The following is a 21608-nucleotide window of genomic DNA, read 5'->3' as shown; positions in this document are numbered from 1 at the left end:
GGTTCCTGGGCAGGATTTTTCCTGACCGTGGAGTAAAGCCTTTTCTTCTCCTGGCACCAAAAAGGCTTGATTTTTAAAAAGTTGAAGCAACACCATTTTTAGACATGGAATTTCATCCTTAATCTCATCCTGGTGTCCGTTTTTGCATTTGGTTTCAAAAAAAACATTTGGCTTCAAAAAACATTTTGGTTCCTGGGCAGGATTTTTCCTGACCGTGGAGTAAAGCCTTTTCTTCTCCTGGCACCAAAAAGGCTTGATTTTTAAAAAGTTGAAGCAACACCATTTTTAGACATGGAATTTCATCCTTAATCTCATCCTGGTGTCCGTTTTTACATTTGGTTTAAAAAAAAAATTTGGCTTCAAAAAACATTTTGGTTCCTGGGCAGGATTTTTCCTGACCGTGGAGTAAAGCCTTTTCTTCTCCTGGCACCAAAAAGGCTTGATTTTTAAAAAGTTGAAGCAACACCATTTTTAGACATGGAATTTCATCCTTAATCTCATCCTGGTGTCCGTTTTTGCATTTGGTTTCAAAAAAAAAATTTGGCTTCAAAAAACATTTTGGTTCCTGGGCAGGATTTTTCCTGACCGTGGAGTATAGCCTTTTCTTCTCCTGGCACCAAAAAGGCTTGATTTTTAAAAAGTTGAAGCAACACCATTTTTAGACATCGAATTTCATCCTGAAACTCATCCTGGTGTCCGTTTTTGCATTTGGTTTCAAAAAAAACATTTGGCTTCAAAAAACATTTTGGTTCCTGGGCAGGATTTTTCCTGACCGTGGAGTAAAGCCTTTTCTTCTCCTGGCACCAAAAAGGCTTGATTTTTAAAAAGTTGAAGCAACACCATTTTTAGACATGGAATTTCATCCTTAATCTCATCCTGGTGTCCGTTTTTGCATTTGGTTTCAAAAAAAACATTTGGCTTCAAAAAACATTTTGGTTCCTGGGCAGGATTTTTCCTGACCGTGGAGTATAGCCTTTTCTTCTCCTGGCACCAAAAAGGCTTGATTTTTAAAAATTTGAAGCAACACCATTTTTAGACATGGAATTTCATCCTGAAACTCATCCTGGTGTCCGTTTTTGCATTTGGTTTCAAAAAAAAAAATTTGGCTTCAAAAAACATTTTGGTTCCTGGGCAGGATTTTTCCTGACCGTGGAGTAAAGCCTTTTCTTCTCCTGGCACCAAAAAGGCTTGATTTTTAAAAAGTTGAAGCAACACCATTTTTAGACATGGAATTTCATCCTTAATCTCATCCTGGTGTCCGTTTTTGCATTTGGTTTCAAAAAAAACATTTGGCTTCAAAAAACATTTTGGTTCCTGGGCAGGATTTTTCCTGACCGTGGAGTAAAGCCTTTTCTTCTCCTGGCACCAAAAAGGCTTGATTTTTAAAAAGTTGAAGCAACACCATTTTTAGACATGGAATTTCATCCTTACTCTCATCCTGGTGTCCGTTTTTACATTTGGTTTCAAAAAAAAAATTTGGCTTCAAAAAACATTTTGGTTCCTGGGCAGGATTTTTCCTGACCGTGGAGTAAAGCCTTTTCTTCTCCTGGCACCAAAAAGGCTTGATTTTTAAAAAGTTGAAGCAACACCATTTTTAGACATGGAATTTCATCCTTAATCTCATCCTGGTGTCCGTTTTTGCATTTGGTTTCAAAAAAAACATTTGGCTTCAAAAAACATTTTGGTTCCTGGGCAGGATTTTTCCTGACCGTGGAGTAAAGCCTTTTCTTCTCCTGGCACCAAAAAGGCTTGATTTTTAAAAAGTTGAAGCAACACCATTTTTAGACATGGAATTTCATCCTGAAACTCATCCTGGTGTCCGTTTTTGCATTTGGTTTCAAAAAAAACATTTGGCTTCAAAAAACATTTTGGTTCCTGGGCAGGATTTTTCCTGACCGTGGAGTAAAGCCTTTTCTTCTCCTGGCACCAAAAAGGCTTGATTTTTAAAAAGTTGAAGCAACACCATTTTTAGACATGGAATTTCATCCTTAATCTCATCCTGGTGTCCGTTTTTGCATTTGGTTTCAAAAAAAAAATTTGGCTTCAAAAAACATTTTGGTTCCTGGGCAGGATTTTTCCTGACCGTGGAGTAAAGCCTTTTCTTCTCCTGGCACCAAAAAGGCTTGATTTTTAAAAAGTTGAAGCAACACCATTTTTAGACATGGAATTTCATCCTTAATCTCATCCTGGTGTCCGTTTTTGCATTTGGTTTCAAAAAAAACATTTGGCTTCAAAAAACATTTTGGTTCCTGGGCAGGATTTTTCCTGACCGTGGAGTAAAGCCTTTTCTTCTCCTGGCACCAAAAAGGCTTGATTTTTAAAAAGTTGAAGCAACACCATTTTTAGACATGGAATTTCATCCTTAATCTCATCCTGGTGTCCGTTTTTGCATTTGGTTTAAAAAAAAAAATTTGGCTTCAAAAAACATTTTGGTTCCTGGGCAGGATTTTTCCTGACCGTGGAGTAAAGCCTTTTCTTCTCCTGGCACCAAAAAGGCTTGATTTTTAAAAAGTTGAAGCAACACCATTTTTAGACATGGAATTTCATCCTTAATCTCATCCTGGTGTCCGTTTTTACATTTGGTTTAAAAAAAAAATTTGGCTTCAAAAAACATTTTGGTTCCTGGGCAGGATTTTTCCTGACCGTGGAGTAAAGCCTTTTCTTCTCCTGGCACCAAAAAGGCTTGATTTTTAAAAAGTTGAAGCAACACCATTTTTAGACATGGAATTTCATCCTTAATCTCATCCTGGTGTCCGTTTTTGCATTTGGTTTCAAAAAAAAAATTTGGCTTCAAAAAACATTTTGGTTCCTGGGCAGGATTTTTCCTCACCGTGGAGTATAGCCTTTTCTTCTCCTGGCACCAAAAAGGCTTGATTTTTAAAAAGTTGAAGCAACACCATTTTTAGACATCGAATTTCATCCTGAAACTCATCCTGGTGTCCGTTTTTGCATTTGGTTTCAAAAAAAACATTTGGCTTCAAAAAACATTTTGGTTCCTGGGCAGGATTTTTCCTGACCGTGGAGTAAAGCCTTTTCTTCTCCTGGCACCAAAAAGGCTTGATTTTTAAAAAGTTGAAGCAACACCATTTTTAGACATGGAATTTCATCCTTAATCTCATCCTGGTGTCCGTTTTTGCATTTGGTTTCAAAAAAAACATTTGGCTTCAAAAAACATTTTGGTTCCTGGGCAGGATTTTTCCTGACCGTGGAGTATAGCCTTTTCTTCTCCAGGCACCAAAAAGGCTTGATTTTTAAAAATTTGAAGCAACACCATTTTTAGACATGGAATTTCATCCTGAAACTCATCCTGGTGTCCGTTTTTGCATTTGGTTTCAAAAAAAAAAATTCGCTTCAAAAAACATTTTGGTTCCTGGGCAGGATTTTTCCTGACCGTGGAGTAAAGCCTTTTCTTCTCCTGGCACCAAAAAGGCTTGATTTTTAAAAAGTTGAAGCAACACCATTTTTAGACATGGAATTTCATCCTTAATCTCATCCTGGTGTCCGTTTTTGCATTTGGTTTCAAAAAAAAAATTTGGCTTCAAAAAACATTTTGGTTCCTGGGCAGGATTTTTCCTGACCGTGGAGTAAAGCCTTTTCTTCTCCTGGCACCAAAAAGGCTTGATTTTTAAAAAGTTGAAGCAACACCATTTTTAGACATGGAATTTCATCCTTAATCTCATCCTGGTGTCCGTTTTTACATTTGGTTTAAAAAAAAAATTTGGCTTCAAAAAACATTTTGGTTCCTGGGCAGGATTTTTCCTGACCGTGGAGTAAAGCCTTTTCTTCTCCTGGCACCAAAAAGGCTTGATTTTTAAAAAGTTGAAGCAACACCATTTTTAGACATGGAATTTCATCCTTAATCTCATCCTGGTGTCCGTTTTTGCATTTGGTTTCAAAAAAAAAATTTGGCTTCAAAAAACATTTTGGTTCCTGGGCAGGATTTTTCCTCACCGTGGAGTATAGCCTTTTCTTCTCCTGGCACCAAAAAGGCTTGATTTTTAAAAAGTTGAAGCAACACCATTTTTAGACATCGAATTTCATCCTCAAACTCATCCTGGTGTCCGTTTTTGCATTTGGTTTCAAAAAAAACATTTGGCTTCAAAAAACATTTTGGTTCCTGGGCAGGATTTTTCCTGACCGTGGAGTAAAGCCTTTTCTTCTCCTGGCACCAAAAAGGCTTGATTTTTAAAAAGTTGAAGCAACACCATTTTTAGACATGGAATTTCATCCTTAATCTCATCCTGGTGTCCGTTTTTGCATTTGGTTTCAAAAAAAACATTTGGCTTCAAAAAACATTTTGGTTCCTGGGCAGGATTTTTCCTGACCGTGGAGTAAAGCCTTTTCTTCTCCTGGCACCAAAAAGGCTTGATTTTTAAAAAGTTGAAGCAACACCATTTTTAGACATGGAATTTCATCCTGAAACTCATCCTGGTGTCCGTTTTTGCATTTGGTTTCAAAAAAAACATTTGGCTTCAAAAAACATTTTGGTTCCTGGGCAGGATTTTTCCTGACCGTGGAGTAAAGCCTTTTCTTCTCCTGGCACCAAAAAGGCTTGATTTTTAAAAAGTTGAAGCAACACCATTTTTAGACATGGAATTTCATCCTTAATCTCATCCTGGTGTCCGTTTTTGCATTTGGTTTCAAAAAAAAAATTTGGCTTCAAAAAACATTTTGGTTCCTGGGCAGGATTTTTCCTGACCGTGGAGTAAAGCCTTTTCTTCTCCTGGCACCAAAAAGGCTTGATTTTTAAAAAGTTGAAGCAACACCATTTTTAGACATGGAATTTCATCCTTAATCTCATCCTGGTGTCCGTTTTTGCATTTGGTTTCAAAAAAAAAATTTGGCTTCAAAAAACATTTTGGTTCCTGGGCAGGATTTTTCCTGACCGTGGAGTAAAGCCTTTTCTTCTCCTGGCACCAAAAAGGCTTGATTTTTAAAAAGTTGAAGCAACACCATTTTTAGACATGGAATTTCATCCTTAATCTCATCCTGGTGTCCGTTTTTACATTTGGTTTAAAAAAAAAATTTGGCTTCAAAAAACATTTTGGTTCCTGGGCAGGATTTTTCCTGACCGTGGAGTAAAGCCTTTTCTTCTCCTGGCACCAAAAAGGCTTGATTTTTAAAAAGTTGAAGCAACACCATTTTTAGACATGGAATTTCATCCTTAATCTCATCCTGGTGTCCGTTTTTGCATTTGGTTTCAAAAAAAAAATTTGGCTTCAAAAAACATTTTGGTTCCTGGGCAGGATTTTTCCTCACCGTGGAGTATAGCCTTTTCTTCTCCTGGCACCAAAAAGGCTTGATTTTTAAAAAGTTGAAGCAACACCATTTTTAGACATCGAATTTCATCCTCAAACTCATCCTGGTGTCCGTTTTTGCATTTGGTTTCAAAAAAAACATTTGGCTTCAAAAAACATTTTGGTTCCTGGGCAGGATTTTTCCTGACCGTGGAGTAAAGCCTTTTCTTCTCCTGGCACCAAAAAGGCTTGATTTTTAAAAAGTTGAAGCAACACCATTTTTAGACATGGAATTTCATCCTTAATCTCATCCTGGTGTCCGTTTTTGCATTTGGTTTCAAAAAAAACATTTGGCTTCAAAAAACATTTTGGTTCCTGGGCAGGATTTTTCCTGACCGTGGAGTAAAGCCTTTTCTTCTCCTGGCACCAAAAAGGCTTGATTTTTAAAAAGTTGAAGCAACACCATTTTTAGACATGGAATTTCATCCTGAAACTCATCCTGGTGTCCGTTTTTGCATTTGGTTTCAAAAAAAACATTTGGCTTCAAAAAACATTTTGGTTCCTGGGCAGGATTTTTCCTGACCGTGGAGTAAAGCCTTTTCTTCTCCTGGCACCAAAAAGGCTTGATTTTTAAAAAGTTGAAGCAACACCATTTTTAGACATGGAATTTCATCCTTAATCTCATCCTGGTGTCCGTTTTTGCATTTGGTTTCAAAAAAAAAATTTGGCTTCAAAAAACATTTTGGTTCCTGGGCAGGATTTTTCCTGACCGTGGAGTAAAGCCTTTTCTTCTCCTGGCACCAAAAAGGCTTGATTTTTAAAAAGTTGAAGCAACACCATTTTTAGACATGGAATTTCATCCTTAATCTCATCCTGGTGTCCGTTTTTGCATTTGGTTTCAAAAAAAAAATTTGGCTTCAAAAAACATTTTGGTTCCTGGGCAGGATTTTTCCTGACCGTGGAGTAAAGCCTTTTCTTCTCCTGGCACCAAAAAGGCTTGATTTTTAAAAAGTTGAAGCAACACCATTTTTAGACATGGAATTTCATCCTTAATCTCATCCTGGTGTCCGTTTTTACATTTGGTTTAAAAAAAAAATTTGGCTTCAAAAAACATTTTGGTTCCTGGGCAGGATTTTTCCTGACCGTGGAGTAAAGCCTTTTCTTCTCCTGGCACCAAAAAGGCTTGATTTTTAAAAAGTTGAAGCAACACCATTTTTAGACATGGAATTTCATCCTTAATCTCATCCTGGTGTCCGTTTTTGCATTTGGTTTCAAAAAAAAAATTTGGCTTCAAAAAACATTTTGGTTCCTGGGCAGGATTTTTCCTCACCGTGGAGTATAGCCTTTTCTTCTCCTGGCACCAAAAAGGCTTGATTTTTAAAAAGTTGAAGCAACACCATTTTTAGACATCGAATTTCATCCTCAAACTCATCCTGGTGTCCGTTTTTGCATTTGGTTTCAAAAAAAACATTTGGCTTCAAAAAACATTTTGGTTCCTGGGCAGGATTTTTCCTGACCGTGGAGTAAAGCCTTTTCTTCTCCTGGCACCAAAAAGGCTTGATTTTTAAAAAGTTGAAGCAACACCATTTTTAGACATGGAATTTCATCCTTAATCTCATCCTGGTGTCCGTTTTTGCATTTGGTTTCAAAAAAAAAATTTGGCTTCAAAAAACATTTTGGTTCCTGGGCAGGATTTTTCCTGACCGTGGAGTAAAGCCTTTTCTTCTCCTGGCACCAAAAAGGCTTGATTTTTAAAAAGTTGAAGCAACACCATTTTTAGACATGGAATTTCATCCTTAATCTCATCCTGGTGTCAGTTTTTGCATTTGGTTTCAAAAAAAAAATTTGGCTTCAAAAAACATTTTGGTTCCTGGGCAGGATTTTTCCTGACCGTGGAGTAAAGCCTTTTCTTCTCCTGGCACCAAAAAGGCTTGATTTTTAAAAAGTTGAAGCAACACCATTTTTAGACATGGAATTTCATCCTTAATCTCATCCTGGTGTCCGTTTTTGCATTTGGTTTCAAAAAAAAAATTTGGCTTCAAAAAACATTTTGGTTCCTGGGCAGGATTTTTCCTGACCGTGGAGTAAAGCCTTTTCTTCTCCTGGCACCAAAAAGGCTTGATTTTTAAAAAGTTGAAGCAACACCATTTTTAGACATGGAATTTCATCCTTAATCTCATCCTGGTGTCCGTTTTTACATTTGGTTTAAAAAAAAAAATTGGCTTCAAAAAACATTTTGGTTCCTGGGCAGGATTTTTCCTGACCGTGGAGTAAAGCCTTTTCTTCTCCTGGCACCAAAAAGGCTTGATTTTTAAAAAGTTGAAGCAACACCATTTTTAGACATGGAATTTCATCCTTAATCTCATCCTGGTGTCCGTTTTTGCATTTGGTTTCAAAAAAAAAATTTGGCTTCAAAAAACATTTTGGTTCCTGGGCAGGATTTTTCCTCACCGTGGAGTATAGCCTTTTCTTCTCCTGGCACCAAAAAGGCTTGATTTTTAAAAAGTTGAAGCAACACCATTTTTAGACATCGAATTTCATCCTCAAACTCATCCTGGTGTCCGTTTTTGCATTTGGTTTCAAAAAAAACATTTGGCTTCAAAAAACATTTTGGTTCCTGGGCAGGATTTTTCCTGACCGTGGAGTAAAGCCTTTTCTTCTCCTGGCACCAAAAAGGCTTGATTTTTAAAAAGTTGAAGCAACACCATTTTTAGACATGGAATTTCATCCTTAATCTCATCCTGGTGTCCGTTTTTGCATTTGGTTTCAAAAAAAAAATTTGGCTTCAAAAAACATTTTGGTTCCTGGGCAGGATTTTTCCTGACCGTGGAGTAAAGCCTTTTCTTCTCCTGGCACCAAAAAGGCTTGATTTTTAAAAAGTTGAAGCAACACCATTTTTAGACATGGAATTTCATCCTTAATCTCATCCTGGTGTCAGTTTTTGCATTTGGTTTCAAAAAAAAAATTTGGCTTCAAAAAACATTTTGGTTCCTGGGCAGGATTTTTCCTGACCGTGGAGTAAAGCCTTTTCTTCTCCTGGCACCAAAAAGGCTTGATTTTTAAAAAGTTGAAGCAACACCATTTTTAGACATGGAATTTCATCCTTAATCTCATCCTGGTGTCCGTTTTTGCATTTGGTTTCAAAAAAAACATTTGGCTTCAAAAAACATTTTGGTTCCTGGGCAGGATTTTTCCTGACCGTGGAGTATAGCCTTTTCTTCTCCTGGCACCAAAAAGGCTTGATTTTTAAAAAGTTGAAGCAACACCATTTTTAGACATGGAATTTCATCCTTAATCTCATCCTGGTGTCCGTTTTTGCATTTGGTTTCAAAAAAAAAATTTGGCTTCAAAAAACATTTTGGTTCCTGGGCAGGATTTTTCCTGACCGTGGAGTAAAGCCTTTTCTTCTCCTGGCACCAAAAAGGCTTGATTTTTAAAAAGTTGAAGCAACACCATTTTTAGACATGGAATTTCATCCTTAATCTCATCCTGGTGTCCGTTTTTACATTTGGTTTCAAAAAAAAAATTTGGCTTCAAAATACATTTTGGTTCCTGGGCAGGATTTTTCCTGACCGTGGAGTAAAGCCTTTTCTTCTCCTGGCACCAAAAAGGCTTGATTTTTAAAAAGTTGAAGCAACACCATTTTTAGACATGGAATTTCATCCTTAATCTCATCCTGGTGTCCGTTTTTGCATTTGGTTTCAAAAAAAACATTTGGCTTCAAAAAACATTTTGGTTCCTGGGCAGGATTTTTCCTGACCGTGGAGTATAGCCTTTTCTTCTCCTGGCACCAAAAAGGCTTGATTTTTAAAAAGTTGAAGCAACACCATTTTTAGACATGGAATTTCATCCTTAATCTCATCCTGGTGTCCGTTTTTGCATTTGGTTTCAAAAAAAAAATTTGGCTTCAAAAAACATTTTGGTTCCTGGGCAGGATTTTTCCTGACCGTGGAGTAAAGCCTTTTCTTCTCCTGGCACCAAAAAGGCTTGATTTTTAAAAAGTTGAAGCAACACCATTTTTAGACATGGAATTTCATCCTTAATCTCATCCTGGTGTCCGTTTTTACATTTGGTTTCAAAAAAAAAATTTGGCTTCAAAAAATATTTTGGTTCCTGGGCAGGATTTTTCCTGACCGTGGAGTAAAGCCTTTTCTTCTCCTGGCACCAAAAAGGCTTGATTTTTAAAAAGTTGAAGCAACACCATTTTTAGACATGGAATTTCATCCTTAATCTCATCCTGGTGTCAGTTTTTGCATTTGGTTTCAAAAAAAAAATTTGGCTTCAAAAAACATTTTGGTTCCTGGGCAGGATTTTTCCTGACCGTGGAGTATAGCCTTTTCTTCTCCTGGCACCAAAAAGGCTTGATTTTTAAAAAGTTGAAGCAACACCATTTTTAGACATTGAATTTCATCCTGAAACTCATCCTGGTGTCCGTTTTTGCATTTGGTTTCAAAAAAAACATATGGCTTCAAAAAACATTTTGGTTCCTGGGCAGGATTTTTCCTGACCGTGGAGTAAAGCCTTTTCTTCTCCTGGCACCAAAAAGGCTTGATTTTTAAAAAGTTGAAGCAACACCATTTTTAGACATGGAATTTCATCCTTAATCTCATCCTGGTGTCTGTTTTTGCATTTGGTTTCAAAAAAAACATTTGGCTTCAAAAAACATTTTGGTTCCTGGGCAGGATTTTTCCTGACCGTGGAGTAAAGCCTTTTCTTCTCCTGGCACCAAAAAGGCTTGATTTTTAAAAAGTTGAAGCAACACCATTTTTAGACATGGAATTTCATCAGGAAACTCATCCTGGTGTCCGTTTTTGCATTTGGTTTCAAAAAAAAAATTTGGCTTCAAAAAACATTTTGGTTCCTGGGCAGGATTTTTCCTGACCGTGGAGTAAAGCCTTTTCTTCTCCTGGCACCAAAAAGGCTTGATTTTTAAAAAGTTGAAGCAACACCATTTTTAGACATGGAATTTCATCCTTAATCTCATCCTGGTGTCCGTTTTTGCATTTGGTTTCAAAAAAAACATTTGGCTTCAAAAAACATTTTGGTTCCTGGGCAGGATTTTTCCTGACCGTGGAGTATAGCCTTTTCTTCTCCTGGCACCAAAAAGGCTTGATTTTTAAAAATTTGAAGCAACACCATTTTTAGACATGGAATTTCATCCTGAAACTCATCCTGGTGTCCGTTTTTGCATTTGGTTTCAAAAAAAAAAATTTGGCTTCAAAAAACATTTTGGTTCCTGGGCAGGATTTTTCCTGACCGTGGAGTAAAGCCTTTTCTTCTCCTGGCACCAAAAAGGCTTGATTTTTAAAAAGTTGAAGCAACACCATTTTTAGACATGGAATTTCATCCTTAATCTCATCCTGGTGTCCGTTTTTGCATTTGGTTTCAAAAAAAAAATTTGGCTTCAAAAAACATTTTGGTTCCTGGGCAGGATTTTTCCTGACCGTGGAGTAAAGCCTTTTCTTCTCCTGGCACCAAAAAGGCTTGATTTTTAAAAAGTTGAAGCAACACCATTTTTAGACATGGAATTTCATCCTTAATCTCATCCTGGTGTCCGTTTTTGCATTTGGTTTCAAAAAAAAAAATTGGCTTCAAAAAACATTTTGGTTCCTGGGCAGGATTTTTCCTGACCGTGGAGTATAGCCTTTTCTTCTCCTGGCACCAAAAAGGCTTGATTTTTAAAAAGTTGAAGCAACACCATTTTTAGACATGGAATTTCATCCTTAATCTCATCCTGGTGTCTGTTTTTGCATTTGGTTTCAAAAAAAACATTTGGCTTCAAAAAACATTTTGGTTCCTGGGCAGGATTTTTCCTGACCGTGGAGTATAGCCTTTTCTTCTCCTGGCACCAAAAAGGCTTGATTTTTAAAAAGTTGAAGCAACACCATTTTTAGACATGGAATTTCATCCTGAAACTCATCCTGGTGTCCGTTTTTGCATTTGGTTTCAAAAAAAAAATTTGGCTTCAAAAAACATTTTGGTTCCTGGGCAGGATTTTTCCTGACCGTGGAGTAAAGCCTTTTCTTCTCCTGGCACCAAAAAGGCTTGATTTTTAAAAAGTTGAAGCAACACCATTTTTAGACATGGAATTTCATCCTTAATCTCATCCTGGTGTCCGTTTTTGCATTTGGTTTCAAAAAAAAAATTGGCTTCAAAAAACATTTTGGTTCCTGGGCAGGATTTTTCCTGACCGTGGAGTATAGCCTTTTCTTCTCCTGGCACCAAAAAGGCTTGATTTTTAAAAAGTTGAAGCAACACCATTTTTAGACATGGAATTTCATCCTTAATCTCATCCTGGTGTCTGTTTTTGCATTTGGTTTCAAAAAAAACATTTGGCTTCAAAAAACATTTTGGTTCCTGGGCAGGATTTTTCCTGACCGTGGAGTATAGCCTTTTCTTCTCCTGGCACCAAAAAGGCTTGATTTTTAAAAAGTTGAAGCAACACCATTTTTAGACATGGAATTTCATCCTGAAACTCATCCTGGTGTCCGTTTTTGCATTTGGTTTCAAAAAAAAAATTTGGCTTCAAAAAACATTTTGGTTCCTGGGCAGGATTTTTCCTGACCGTGGAGTAAAGCCTTTTCTTCTCCTGGCACCAAAAAGGCTTGATTTTTAAAAAGTTGAAGCAACACCATTTTTAGACATGGAATTTCATCCTTAATCTCATCCTGGTGTCCGTTTTTGTATTTGGTTTCAAAAAAAAAATTTGGCTTCAAAAAACATTTTGGTTCCTGGGCAGGATTTTTCCTGACCGTGGAGTAAAGCCTTTTCTTCTCCTGGCACCAAAAAGGCTTGATTTTTAAAAAGTTGAAGCAACACCATTTTTAGACATGGAATTTCATCCTTAATCTCATCCTGGTGTCCGTTTTTGCATTTGGTTTCAAAAAAAACATTTGGCTTCAAAAAACATTTTGGTTCCTGGGCAGGATTTTTCCTGACCGTGGAGTATAGCCTTTTCTTCTCCTGGCACCAAAAAGGCTTGATTTTTAAAAAGTTGAAGCAACACCATTTTTAGACATGGAATTTCATCCTGAAACTCATCCTGGTGTCCGTTTTTGCATTTGGTTTCAAAAAAAAAATTTGGCTTCAAAAAACATTTTGGTTCCTGGGCAGGATTTTTCCTGACCGTGGAGTAAAGCCTTTTCTTCTCCTGGCACCAAAAAGGCTTGATTTTTAAAAAGTTGAAGCAACACCATTTTTAGACATGGAATTTCATCCTTAATCTCATCCTGGTGTCCGTTTTTGTATTTGGTTTCAAAAAAAAAATTTGGCTTCAAAAAACATTTTGGTTCCTGGGCAGGATTTTTCCTGACCGTGGAGTAAAGCCTTTTCTTCTCCTGGCACCAAAAAGGCTTGATTTTTAAAAAGTTGAAGCAACACCATTTTTAGACATGGAATTTCATCCTTAATCTCATCCTGGTGTCCGTTTTTGCATTTGGTTTCAAAAAAAAAATTTGGCTTCAAAAAACATTTTGGTTCCTGGGCAGGATTTTTCCTGACCGTGGAGTATAGCCTTTTCTTCTCCTGGCACCAAAAAGGCTTGATTTTTAAAAAGTTGAAGCAACACCATTTTTAGACATGGAATTTCATCCTGAAACTCATCCTGGTGTCCGTTTTTGCATTTGGTTTCAAAAAAAAAATTTGGCTTCAAAAAACATTTTGGTTCCTGGGCAGGATTTTTCCTGACCGTGGAGTAAAGCCTTTTCTTCTCCTGGCACCAAAAAGGCTTGATTTTTAAAAAGTTGAAGCAACACCATTTTTAGACATGGAATTTCATCCTTAATCTCATCCTGGTGTCCGTTTTTGCATTTGGTTTCAAAAAAAACATTTGGCTTCAAAAAACATTTTGGTTCCTGGGCAGGATTTTTCCTGACCGTGGAGTATAGCCTTTTCTTCTCCTGGCACCAAAAAGGCTTGATTTTTAAAAAGTTGAAGCAACACCATTTTTAGACATGGAATTTCATCCTGAAACTCATCCTGGTGTCCGTTTTTGCATTTGGTTTCAAAAAAAAAATTTGGCTTCAAAAAACATTTTGGTTCCTGGGCAGGATTTTTCCTGACCGTGGAGTAAAGCCTTTTCTTCTCCTGGCACCAAAAAGGCTTGATTTTTAAAAAGTTGAAGCAACACCATTTTTAGACATGGAATTTCATCCTTAATCTCATCCTGGTGTCCGTTTTTGTATTTGGTTTCAAAAAAAAAATTTGGCTTCAAAAAACATTTTGGTTCCTGGGCAGGATTTTTCCTGACCGTGGAGTAAAGCCTTTTCTTCTCCTGGCACCAAAAAGGCTTGATTTTTAAAAAGTTGAAGCAACACCATTTTTAGACATGGAATTTCATCCTTAATCTCATCCTGGTGTCCGTTTTTGCATTTGGTTTCAAAAAAAACATTTGGCTTCAAAAAACATTTTGGTTCCTGGGCAGGATTTTTCCTGACCGTGGAGTATAGCCTTTTCTTCTCCTGGCACCAAAAAGGCTTGATTTTTAAAAAGTTGAAGCAACACCATTTTTAGACATGGAATTTCATCCTGAAACTCATCCTGGTGTCCGTTTTTGCATTTGGTTTCAAAAAAAAAATTTGGCTTCAAAAAACATTTTGGTTCCTGGGCAGGATTTTTCCTGACCGTGGAGTAAAGCCTTTTCTTCTCCTGGCACCAAAAAGGCTTGATTTTTAAAAAGTTGAAGCAACACCATTTTTAGACATGGAATTTCATCCTTAATCTCATCCTGGTGTCCGTTTTTGCATTTGGTTTCAAAAAAAACATTTGGCTTCAAAAAACATTTTGGTTCCTGGGCAGGATTTTTCCTGACCGTGGAGTATAGCCTTTTCTTCTCCTGGCACCAAAAAGGCTTGATTTTTAAAAAGTTGAAGCAACACCATTTTTAGACATGGAATTTCATCCTGAAACTCATCCTGGTGTCCGTTTTTGCATTTGGTTTCAAAAAAAAAATTTGGCTTCAAAAAACATTTTGGTTCCTGGGCAGGATTTTTCCTGACCGTGGAGTAAAGCCTTTTCTTCTCCTGGCACCAAAAAGGCTTGATTTTTAAAAAGTTGAAGCAACACCATTTTTAGACATGGAATTTCATCCTTAATCTCATCCTGGTGTCCGTTTTTGTATTTGGTTTCAAAAAAAAAATTTGGCTTCAAAAAACATTTTGGTTCCTGGGCAGGATTTTTCCTGACCGTGGAGTAAAGCCTTTTCTTCTCCTGGCACCAAAAAGGCTTGATTTTTAAAAAGTTGAAGCAACACCATTTTTAGACATGGAATTTCATCCTTAATCTCATCCTGGTGTCCGTTTTTGCATTTGGTTTCAAAAAAAAAATTTGGCTTCAAAAAACATTTTGGTTCCTGGGCAGGATTTTTCCTGACCGTGGAGTATAGCCTTTTCTTCTCCTGGCACCAAAAAGGCTTGATTTTTAAAAAGTTGAAGCAACACCATTTTTAGACATGGAATTTCATCCTGAAACTCATCCTGGTGTCCGTTTTTGCATTTGGTTTCAAAAAAAAAATTTGGCTTCAAAAAACATTTTGGTTCCTGGGCAGGATTTTTCCTGACCGTGGAGTAAAGCCTTTTCTTCTCCTGGCACCAAAAAGGCTTGATTTTTAAAAAGTTGAAGCAACACCATTTTTAGACATGGAATTTCATCCTTAATCTCATCCTGGTGTCTGTTTTTGCATTTGGTTTCAAAAAAAACATTTGGCTTCAAAAAACATTTTGGTTCCTGGGCAGGATTTTTCCTGACCGTGGAGTATAGCCTTTTCTTCTCCTGGCACCAAAAAGGCTTGATTTTTAAAAAGTTGAAGCAACACCATTTTTAGACATGGAATTTCATCCTGAAACTCATCCTGGTGTCCGTTTTTGCATTTGGTTTCAAAAAAAAAATTTGGCTTCAAAAAACATTTTGGTTCCTGGGCAGGATTTTTCCTGACCGTGGAGTAAAGCCTTTTCTTCTCCTGGCACCAAAAAGGCTTGATTTTTAAAAAGTTGAAGCAACACCATTTTTAGACATGGAATTTCATCCTTAATCTCATCCTGGTGTCCGTTTTTGTATTTGGTTTCAAAAAAAAAATTTGGCTTCAAAAAACATTTTGGTTCCTGGGCAGGATTTTTCCTGACCGTGGAGTAAAGCCTTTTCTTCTCCTGGCACCAAAAAGGCTTGATTTTTAAAAAGTTGAAGCAACACCATTTTTAGACATGGAATTTCATCCTTAATCTCATCCTGGTGTCCGTTTTTGCATTTGGTTTCAAAAAAAACATTTGGCTTCAAAAAACATTTTGGTTCCTGGGCAGGATTTTTCCTGACCGTGGAGTATAGCCTTTTCTTCTCCTGGCACCAAAAAGGCTTGATTTTTAAAAAGTTGAAGCAACACCATTTTTAGACATGGAATTTCATCCTGAAACTCATCCTGGTGTCCGTTTTTGCATTTGGTTTCAAAAAAAAAATTTGGCTTCAAAAAACATTTTGGTTCCTGGGCAGGATTTTTCCTGACCGTGGAGTAAAGCCTTTTCTTCTCCTGGCACCAAAAAGGCTTGATTTTTAAAAAGTTGAAGCAACACCATTTTTAGACATGGAATTTCATCCTTAATCTCATCCTGGTGTCCGTTTTTGTATTTGGTTTCAAAAAAAAAATTTGGCTTCAAAAAACATTTTGGTTCCTGGGCAGGATTTTTCCTGACCGTGGAGTAAAGCCTTTTCTTCTCCTGGCACCAAAAAGGCTTGATTTTTAAAAAGTTGAAGCAACACCATTTTTAGACATGGAATTTCATCCTTAATCTCATCCTGGTGTCCGTTTTTGCATTTGGTTTCAAAAAAAAAATTTGGCTTCAAAAAACATTTTGGTTCCTGGGCAGGATTTTTCCTGACCGTGGAGTATAGCCTTTTCTTCTCCTGGCACCAAAAAGGCTTGATTTTTAAAAAGTTGAAGCAACACCATTTTTAGACATGGAATTTCATCCTGAAACTCATCCTGGTGTCCGTTTTTGCATTTGGTTTCAAAAAAAAAATTTGGCTTCAAAAAACATTTTGGTTCCTGGGCAGGATTTTTCCTGACCGTGGAGTAAAGCCTTTTCTTCTCCTGGCACCAAAAAGGCTTGATTTTTAAAAAGTTGAAGCAACACCATTTTTAGACATGGAATTTCATCCTTAATCTCATCCTGGTGTCCGTTTTTGCATTTGGTTTCAAAAAAAACATTTGGCTTCAAAAAACATTTTGGTTCCTGGGCAGGATTTTTCCTGACCGTGGAGTATAGCCTTTTCTTCTCCTGGCACCAAAAAGGCTTGATTTTTAAAAAGTTGAAGCAACACCATTTTTAGACATGGAATTTCATCCTGAAACTCATCCTGGTGTCCGTTTTTGCATTTGGTTTCAAAAAAAAAATTTGGCTTCAAAAAACATTTTGGTTCCTGGGCAGGATTTTTCCTGACCGTGGAGTATAGCCTTTTCTTCTCCTGGCACCAAAAAGGCTTGATTTTTAAAAAGTTGAAGCAACACCATTTTTAGACATGGAATTTCATCCTTAATCTCATCCTGGTGTCCGTTTTTGCATTTGGTTTCAAAAAAAAAATTTGGCTTCAAAAAACATTTTGGTTCCTGGGCAGGATTTTTCCTGACCGTGGAGTAAAGCCTTTTCTTCTCCTGGCACCAAAAAGGCTTGATTTTTAAAAAGTTGAAGCAACACCATTTTTAGACATGGAATTTCATCCTTAATCTCATCCTGGTGTCCGTTTTTGTATTTGGTTTCAAAAAAAAAAATTGGCTTCAAAAAACATTTTGGTTCCTGGGCAGGATTTTTCCTGACCGTGGAGTAAAGCCTTTTCTTCTCCTGGCACCAAAAAGGCTTGATTTTTAAAAAGTTGAAGCAACACCATTTTTAGACATGGAATTTCATCCTTAATCTCATCCTGGTGTCCGTTTTTGCATTTGGTTTCAAAAAAAACGTTTGGCTTCAAAAAACATTTTGGTTCCTGGGCAGGATTTTTCCTGACCGTGGAGTATAGTCTTTTCTTCTCCTGGCACCAAAAAGGCTTGATTTTTAAAAAGTTGAAGCAACACCATTTTTAGACATGGAATTTCATCCTGAAACTCATCCTGGTGTCCGTTTTTGCATTTGGTTTCAAAAAAAAAATTTGGCTTCAAAAAACATTTTGGTTCCTGGGCAGGATTTTTCCTGACCGTGGAGTAAAGCCTTTTCTTCTCCTGGCACCAAAAAGGCTTGATTTTTAAAAAGTTGAAGCAACACCATTTTTAGACATGGAATTTCATCCTTAATCTCATCCTGGTGTCCGTTTTTGCATTTGGTTTCAAAAAAAAAATTTGGCTTCAAAAAACATTTTGGTTCCTGGGCAGGATTTTTCCTGACCGTGGAGTATAGCCTTTTCTTCTCCTGGCACCAAAAAGGCTTGATTTTTAAAAAGTTGAAGCAACACCATTTTTAGACATGGAATTTCATCCTGAAACTCATCCTGGTGTCCGTTTTTGCATTTGGTTTCAAAAAAAAAATTTGGCTTCAAAAAACATTTTGGTTCCTGGGCAGGATTTTTCCTGACCGTGGAGTAAAGCCTTTTCTTCTCCTGGCACCAAAAAGGCTTGATTTTTAAAAAGTTGAAGCAACACCATTTTTAAACATGGAATTTCATCCTTAATCTCATCCTGGTGTCCGTTTTTGCATTTGGTTTCAAAAAAAAAATTTGGCTTCAAAAAACATTTTGGTTCCTGGGCAGGATTTTTCCTGACCGTGGAGTATAGCCTTTTCTTCTCCTGGCACCAAAAAGGCTTGATTTTTAAAAAGTTGAAGCAACACCATTTTTAGACATGGAATTTCATCCTGAAACTCATCCTGGTGTCCGTTTTTGCATTTGGTTTCAAAAAAAAAATTTGGCTTCAAAAAACATTTTGGTTCCTGGGCAGGATTTTTCCTGACCGTGGAGTATAGCCTTTTCTTCTCCTGGCACCAAAAAGGCTTGATTTTTAAAAAGTTGAAGCAACACCATTTTTAGACATGGAATTTCATCCTTAATCTCATCCTGGTGTCCGTTTTTGCATTTGGTTTCAAAAAAAAAATTTGGCTTCAAAAAACATTTTGGTTCCTGGGCAGGATTTTTCCTGACCGTGGAGTAAAGCCTTTTCTTCTCCTGGCACCAAAAAGGCTTGATTTTTAAAAAGTTGAAGCAACACCATTTTTAGACATGGAATTTCATCCTTAATCTCATCCTGGTGTCCGTTTTTGCATTTGGTTTCAAAAAAAAAATTTGGCTTCAAAAAACATTTTGGTTCCTGGGCAGGATTTTTCCTGACCGTGGAGTAAAGCCTTTTCTTCTCCTGGCACCAAAAAGGCTTGATTTTTAAAAAGTTGAAGCAACACCATTTTTAGACATGGAATTTCATCCTTAATCTCATCCTGGTGTCAGTTTTTGCATTTGGTTTCGAAAAAAAAATTTGGCTTCAAAAAACATTTTGGTTCCTGGGCAGGATTTTTCCTGACCGTGGAGTAAAGCCTTTTCTTCTCCTGGCACCAAAAAGGCTTGATTTTTAAAAAGTTGAAGCAACACCATTTTTAGACATGGAATTTCATCCTTAATCTCATCCTGGTGTCCGTTTTTGTATTTGGTTTCAAAAAAAAAATTTGGCTTCAAAAAACATTTTGGTTCCTGGGCAGGATTTTTCCTGACCGTGGAGTAAAGCCTTTTCTTCTCCTGGCACCAAAAAGGCTTGATTTTTAAAAAGTTGAAGCAACACCATTTTTAGACATGGAATTTCATCCTTAATCTCATCCTGGTGTCCGTTTTTGCATTTGGTTTCAAAAAAAACATTTGGCTTCAAAAAACATTTTGGTTCCTGGGCAGGATTTTTCCTGACCGTGGAGTATAGCCTTTTCTTCTCCTGGCACCAAAAAGGCTTGATTTTTAAAAAGTTGAAGCAACACCATTTTTAGACATGGAATTTCATCCTGAAACTCATCCTGGTGTCCGTTTTTGCATTTGGTTTCAAAAAAAAAATTTGGCTTCAAAAAACATTTTGGTTCCTGGGCAGGATTTTTCCTGACCGTGGAGTAAAGCCTTTTCTTCTCCTGGCACCAAAAAGGCTTGATTTTTAAAAAGTTGAAGCAACACCATTTTTAGACATGGAATTTCATCCTTAATCTCATCCTGGTGTCCGTTTTTGTATTTGGTTTCAAAAAAAAAATTTGGCTTCAAAAAACATTTTGGTTCCTGGGCAGGATTTTTCCTGACCGTGGAGTAAAGCCTTTTCTTCTCCTGGCACCAAAAAGGCTTGATTTTTAAAAAGTTGAAGCAACACCATTTTTAGACATGGAATTTCATCCTGAAACTCATCCTGGTGTCCGTTTTTGCATTTGGTTTCAAAAAAAAAATTTGGCTTCAAAAAACATTTTGGTTCCTGGGCAGGATTTTTCCTGACCGTGGAGTAAAGCCTTTTCTTCTCCTGGCACCAAAAAGGCTTGATTTTTAAAAAGTTGAAGCAACACCATTTTTAGACATGGAATTTCATCCTTAATCTCATCCTGGTGTCCGTTTTTGCATTTGGTTTCAAAAAAAACATTTGGCTTCAAAATACATTTTGGTTCCTGGGCAGGATTTTTCCTGACCGTGGAGTATAGCCTTTTCTTCTCCTGGCACCAAAAAGGCTTGATTTTTAAAAAGTTGAAGCAACACCATTTTTAGACATGGAATTTCATCCTGAAACTCATCCTGGTGTCCGTTTTTGCATTTGGTTTCAAAAAAAACATTTGGCTTCAAAAAACATTTTGGTTCCTGGGCAGGATTTTTCCTGACCGTGGAGTATAGCCTTTTCTTCTCCTGGCACCAAAAAGGCTTGATTTTTAAAAAGTTGAAGCAACACCATTTTTAGACATGGAATTTCATCCTGAAACTCATCCTGGTGTCCGTTTTTGCATTTGGTTTCAAAAAAAACATTTGGCTTCAAAAAACATTTTGGTTCCTGGGCAGGATTTTTCCTGACCGTGGAGTAAAGCCTTTTCTTCTCCTGGCACCAAAAAGGCTTGATTTTTAAAAAGTTGAAGCAACACCATTTTTAGACATGGAATTTCATCCTTAATCTCATCCTGGTGTCCGTTTTTGCATTTGGTTTCAAAAAAAAAATTTGGCTTCAAAAAACATTTTGGTTCCTGGGCAGGATTTTTCCTGACCGTGGAGTATAGCCTTTTCTTCTCCTGGCACCAAAAAGGCTTGATTTTTAAAAAGTTGAAGCAACACCATTTTTAGACATGGAATTTCATCCTGAAACTCATCCTGGTGTCCGTTTTTGCATTTGGTTTCAAAAAAAAAATTTGGCTTCAAAAAACATTTTGGTTCCTGGGCAGGATTTTTCCTGACCGTGGAGTATAGCCTTTTCTTCTCCTGGCACCAAAAAGGCTTGATTTTTAAAAAGTTGAAGCAACACCATTTTTAGACATGGAATTTCATCCTTAATCTCATCCTGGTGTCCGTTTTTGCATTTGGTTTCAAAAAAAAAATTTGGCTTCAAAAAACATTTTGGTTCCTGGGCAGGATTTTTCCTGACCGTGGAGTAAAGCCTTTTCTTCTCCTGGCACCAAAAAGGCTTGATTTTTAAAAAGTTGAAGCAACACCATTTTTAGACATGGAATTTCATCCTTAATCTCATCCTGGTGTCCGTTTTTGCATTTGGTTTCAAAAAAAAAATTTGGCTTCAAAAAACATTTTGGTTCCTGGGCAGGATTTTTCCTGACCGTGGAGTATAGCCTTTTCTTCTCCTGGCACCAAAAAGGCTTGATTTTTAAAAAGTTGAAGCAACACCATTTTTAGACATGGAATTTCATCCTGAAACTCATCCTGGTGTCCGTTTTTGCATTTGGTTTCAAAAAAAAAATTTGGCTTCAAAAAACATTTTGGTTCCTGGGCAGGATTTTTCCTGACCGTGGAGTAAAGCCTTTTCTTCTCCTGGCACCAAAAAGGCTTGATTTTTAAAAAGTTGAAGCAACACCATTTTTAGACATGGAATTTCATCCTTAATCTCATCCTGGTGTCCGTTTTTGCATTTGGTTTCAAAAAAAAAATTTGGCTTCAAAAAACATTTTGGTTCCTGGGCAGGATTTTTCCTGACCGTGGAGTATAGCCTTTTCTTCTCCTGGCACCAAAAAGGCTTGATTTTTAAAAAGTTGAAGCAACACCATTTTTAGACATGGAATTTCATCCTGAAACTCATCCTGGTGTCCGTTTTTGCATTTGGTTTCAAAAAAAAAATTTGGCTTCAAAAAACATTTTGGTTCCTGGGCAGGATTTTTCCTGACCGTGGAGTAAAGCCTTTTCTTCTCCTGGCACCAAAAAGGCTTGATTTTTAAAAAGTTGAAGCAACACCATTTTTAGACATGG

This window comes from Pantherophis guttatus, chromosome 16 (assembly GCF_059756535.1).
Source record: "Pantherophis guttatus breed Tessera chromosome 16, ASM5975653v1, whole genome shotgun sequence".
NCBI classification, from domain to species: Eukaryota; Metazoa; Chordata; class Lepidosauria; order Squamata; family Colubridae; genus Pantherophis; species Pantherophis guttatus.
Note: the sequence above shows the minus strand (reverse complement) of the source record.